Here is a 6000-nt window from a genome sequence, read left to right on the forward strand (position 1 = left end):
TGAATACGGTGATGCTGCAATGGGGGAAGCTGCTGAAGATCAAGAGGAACCAGACGATGTGCCCAATGATGCTGCAAGGGGGGAAGCTGCTGAAGATCAAGAGGAACCAGTACCCGATGATGATGATCTTCGCCGGGTCATTGTCGATGCAAGGACGCAATGCGAAAGTCAAAAGGAGAAGCTGAAGTTCGATCGCATGTTAGAGGATCACAAAAAAGGGTTGTACCCCAATTGCGAAGATGGCAACACAAAGCTCGGTACCGTACTGGAATTGCTGCAGTGGAAGGCAGAAAATGCTGTGCCTGACAAAGGATTTGAGAAGCTATTGAAAATATTGAAGAAGAAGCTTCCAAATGATAACGAATTGTCCGACAGTACATACGCAGCAAAGAAGGTCGTATGCCCTCTAGGATTGGAGGTGCAGAAGATACATGCACTACAGGAATCAGCTATTTTGCCGTCTGCCACGGCGGACGGCAAAGGCATGAACGGCGGACGGCAAAAGCCTTTGTCGTCAGCCGCGGACGGCAAAAGGCTCCGGCAAAGTAGGCTACGGTAAAGAGCTACTTTGCCGTCTGCTTCCGGGCGGCTGAAGGCAAAGGGCCTTCGCCGTCTGCAGCGGACGGCAAAGAGAGCAGACGGCAATAATTGTGCTGGCAGTCCGTTAAGTGGCTAACGGCAGGCCTTTGCCGTCCGCCGCTGACGGCAAACTTTCTAGTGTCTTTGTCGTCTGCCACTGTAGGCAAACTTTCTAGTGTCTTTGCCGTCCGCCGCTGATGGCAAACTTTCTAGTGTCTTTGCCGTCCGCCGCTGACGGCAAACTTTCTAGTGTCTTTGCCGTCTGCCACTGTAGGCAAACTGACCAAATGGGTCAGCTCCCAGGAAGCACAGTTGGCTGCCACGTGGCTTCTTTGCCGTCTGCGGCTGACGGCAAAGAGCCCGTTGCCGTCGGTGGCAGACGGCAAAGAGCCTGCATATTGGCTCTTTTTTCTGTTTTTTATTAAATCCAACAATTTTCACAGCAAATATATATGACATATATAGATATATTTCACAGGCCTATTTAAAGCAAACATATCACATATATCCAGCACATAAATTCCATCCATTCATACATAAGCAAGTTCCATCCATTCATACATAAGCAAGTTCCATCCATTCATACATAAGCAAGTTCCATCCATACATATTACATAAGCAAGTTCCATCCATCCATTCATACATAAGCAAGTTCCATCCATACATAAACAAGCACTCCATAGCAAGCTAGCTTCCATGAAGTGAATGAAATCTGCAAAATGACAAAATAAGAAAGTTAGAAATAGGTGACTAGAATAAGAAGACTAGAACAAGAAGAGTAGAACAAGAAGAAGACTAGAACAAGAAAAGTAGAACAAGAAGAAGACTAGAACAAGAAGTATATGTCATTTATGAGCTAACTTACGTGAAATGGATCATATATGAGCTAACTAAGTTGAAATGGGTCGTTTATGAGCTAGCTAAGTTGAAATGGGTCGTTTATGAGCTAGCTAAGGTGAAATGGGTCGTTTATGAGCTAGCTAAGGTGAAATGGATCATTTATGAGCTAACTTAGTTGAAATGGGTCGTTTATGAGCTAACTAAGGTCAAATGGATCGTTTTTGAGGTAACTAAGGTCAAATGGATCGTTTTTGAGGTAACTAAGGTGAAATGGATCGTTTTTGAGGTAACTAAGGTGAAATGGATCGTTTTTTAGCTAACGTAGGTGAAATGGATCATTTATGAGCTAACTTAGTTGAAATGGATCGTTTTTGAGCTAACTTGGTGAAATGGATCGTTTATGAGCTAAATTAGTTGAAATGGATCGTTTATGAGATAACCTAGGTAAGATGGGTCATTTTGGAGCTAACCTAGGTGAAATGGGTCATTTTAAAGCTAACGTAGGTAAAATGGATCATTTAGGAGCTAATCTAGGTAAAATGGGTCATTTTTTAGCTAACTTGGATGAACTGGATCATTTATAAGCTAACCAAGGTAAAATGGGTCATTTTAGAGCTAACTTAGGTAAAATGGATCGTTTATGAGCTAACTAAGCTAATTATGCAATTTTTGACATAAGTAAGCTAAGTACAGATCGTTTTAGAGCTAACTTAGGTAAAATGGATGGTTTTGGAGGTCAGTAAGCTTATTAAGTCATTTTGGAGGAGAAGAAGCTAAGTCTAGGTCATTATGGTAAGCATTGGAGGAAATAAAGCTAAGTCTAGGTCTTTATGCATGTGTTAAGCAAAACACTAGATAAACTTACCATGATCCAGGAGGTGTAGGAGCGGCTGGCTCGTGTCGGTAGCTGGAGAAGGATCGTGCGATGCTTGTCTGGAGTTACGCTGCACCAAAGATCATTTCCAATGTCTTGTTAGCATGATGACACTCAAATGTTAAGACTAGCAAGTAATGTCCATTCAAATTAAACTCACTGTGGTCCCAGGAGCAATCACTGGCATCGGCGGAGCGGTCTGACCGGTCTTCTCGCACACAGACTGCACATTTGGTTTTGACGACTCAGTCATACTAGTTAGTAATGAGACAAACACTACATGAATGTTTTGGCTAATCTGCAGAAGAAACTTACCACAAGGAGCTCGTACATGGCCCTTTCCTGCATGTCATTCCGTGCCCTCTCCTCCTCCAACATCTTTGTCGTCCTCTCCTCCAACTCCCGCTGCCTCTCCGCCGCCTCCGCCAGAAGTTTCTCCATTCTATCTCTCTCACTCTGTATAGCAGCCTGCAACACCACTCACATGACCATTTGTAATCATTGATGGAAGCGCACACAATGTAATGGAGAAAGATAGCTGAGTACGTATCACTAACCTTGATGGAGAGTTGGACTGGCCGTTCACGAGGACTTATCTCAGGAGCGGAGCTCGACTGGCGCGCCTTGATCTCCGGGAGAGTGCTAGGACAACGGATAAGTCCATCTCCAATGGCTATGGAGCCATGGGACCTCCCGCCACCAGATATCATCACCAGCTCTGGATCAATGGGACCCTGGCTCGGGTTAAAGTCCTCCCCTTTCCTCGCCTTCCCCTCATCTCTATATCTCACGAGCTTGTTGTGGGAGGAGATGTTGGTGAAGTTGTTTGCATCATCGAGGTCAGACGGAGAGAATGCCTTGACTTTCTTGAAAGACGCAGTGTGGGCCATGGCATACAGGTCATACACCTCTGGCACCTTATCCACCTTATTGTAGCGTGCCTGAAAGAGAGAAACAATGTAAATTAGTAATTAAAGGGCTCAAGCTAGCATGATGAATGAATTGCATGAATCATGAAGCAAACCACATACCCAGTTCCGCCCGAACTGATATAAGTTGGAGCTGCCTTGATGGTGTGGCACACCTTCCATTTGGGCACGTTTGTCCTTGGCCTCGTTGTGGAGGGCTAGCCATTCTTTTGAGCACCACTCATTGACCAACACCTCCCAACAATCCATCCGATCCGCACACCATCTCGGAGGCGCCTAAGTTAGCAAATAGAAACTTGAGCGCTACGGCTAAGAATTACTAAATGAAGGAACTTAAGTAGAAGGCCTTAAGAATTACCTTCATGTACTGCTCCTTACTCAGGAACTTATCGCGGCACGCCGGCTTGGTCTTCTTGATACCACGCAAGGCGTAGTAGTCTCGAACAGCCTGCACCCGAGCCTCGTGCCGTAAGTTCTGTAGTAGGCGCTTGCAGACGTTCTCGATAACATGTGCCGCGTCCTCCTCGTATCCCTCCTCACACCTGTAGAATGTCTGCAATCAAATGAGACAATATTGATTAGTACAATTAATAACTAGCTAGTTGAAGATTTTTAAATGTGTAAAGGAGAAATTACCCAGAACTTTCTGATCACCACGTCTGCCCTCGTGTCGCACAAGACACCGTCGATAATCTCATCCGGCGGGGCCGGGGCAGCCAAGTAGTGCTCCCAGCTCAATCCAAGCTCTGGAAGCCGACCCTCACCAGGCAACGTGACAAACCCCGGGAAGTTTTGCTGGCAAAGAACTCCAAGGACGGAGTTGGGCCGGCGGACACTATGATGGTGGTCCCAACCCCTGCAGCATGACAAGGCCAACGCATTAGTTATTTAAAGAAACGTGAATGCAGAAGGTACAAAAATATTAAATGCACTTACCTCTCCCCATCAGGGAAAATCAAGCACCTCTGCTCGCGGGTCGCCGGCACGGACGGGAGCCGTGTAGCTCCATGCTGGTAGATGGTGCCCCCCTCCTCCTCAATATCAGTCGGCTCCCCGCCATCATCAGCATGGCCACTCGGCTCCTCGGGCTGATCCGGCCAGGTACCCCATCCAGACGTGTGCTCCTCCGGGGTCTCGTGGGCCGAACTCTCGTGGGCCGAAGGCCCGTCGACCCGAGGCTCGTGGGCCCAAGACGCGTGGACCGGAGGCTCGTGGACCGGAGTCCGTGTAGCCTCCTCCTCGGACGAGTCCACCCTAGCAGTCACGTGCTCGGGTGAAACAACTGGGGGTGGCGGCGAGGAAGGCGCCGTAGCAGTCACCCTACCTCCTCTCCCGCGACCACGTGCCCCACCTCCTCTCTTCCTACCTCGTCCCCTGCTGGGCACCACGGTCGACGAAGAAGGGCCCGGCGGTGTCGCCATACTGTAAAGCAACGCTTGGCGGAGAGGTGCGTGTGGAATGGAAGGGGCCTTGGCGCGCTCCCGACCAGCGCCCACCATCTTTCAACACCTGCCATGACAAACAGTAAACGAAATTAGTACAACATAAAAAAAGACCGACATGAATAATAATATGTGTATCACTTAAGTGTATCATCATCAAGTACAACATAAAAAAATTTAATACCTGACACTACTAATAATCTCGATCAGTATCATCAATAAATGCATAATCATCATCATCACTATAATCAATGACGGGCTCATAGGGTTCAGTGGCATCAACATGTGGAAGGCCACCTTGACGTAACCGGTCAAGCAATGACAGGTCATCCGCAGCAGTAACCTCTTCTTGTTCCGGCTCTTCTTGTTCCTCCTCTGGGGTGATGTCGGATTCACTGTCGCTGTCTACTTCAATGTTTTGGGGTGAAGTATAGCCGTTCTTGAAACGCTTTTTGGAAAGACGTGTCTCTTGGAAGAATTCTCCTTCATATGTGTCTGGGTTAATGTGAGGTTCATAATCCTCTTCCTTTGGGGGAGATAGTCTAGAACGTGGCGGCACTTCATAAACAACATCCCAACCTTTCAGATTTGGATTAGTTTGGCAGGCCCACGGTAGATAGAATACTTGGGTCGCCTGTTGAGCCGTAATATAGACATCAGGAACATCTAAATGGGTGCTTTGGTTGATTTCAACTAGCCCTATATGTTCATGAGTCCTTCTAGTCTCCTTCGGCTGAAACCAATAACATTTGAAGACTACGACATTCGGTGGGTTTTCACCATAGAAAAGAAGTTCATAAATTGCTTCAACTCTCCCATAATACTCGGTACCTCCTTCGCCGATAGCAGATACACAACAATTTGTAGACTTTCGGTCGGCCATAGATAGCTCTTTACCATAGGTACGAAAGCGATACCCGTTGATGTCGTATTTGTCAAATGAACGGACCTTATAGTCAAAACCATTAGCGACTTGTCTCAATTCGGCGTCCATAGACTCTGAATTAGCCTACAAGTTTAATATGAAAGGATTGTTGCATTACACACAAATTAGCGAATGAAATGAAATTGTCTAATAGAAATTACCGTTTGTTTGAAACAAGAGATGAAACCGGGATAGCCGCCTCCTTGCTTTGCGAGAAGCTCATACTCTTCGACAGAATCCTTTTGGATCACCGCTCCATACGAGAATAAGGCGACGTATCGACTGTATGAAATATCCAGGAATAAGAGCAGTTCAAAGGAAATAGAAGTTGCGAAACAATGTACCGAGAACTTACTCGATGTACGGCCGCACTTCTATCAGGTTGTTGAAGATATACAACAAAATGGTCCG

This window comes from Aegilops tauschii, chromosome 5 (genome assembly GCF_002575655.3).
Source record: "Aegilops tauschii subsp. strangulata cultivar AL8/78 chromosome 5, Aet v6.0, whole genome shotgun sequence".
NCBI classification, from domain to species: Eukaryota; Viridiplantae; Streptophyta; class Magnoliopsida; order Poales; family Poaceae; genus Aegilops; species Aegilops tauschii.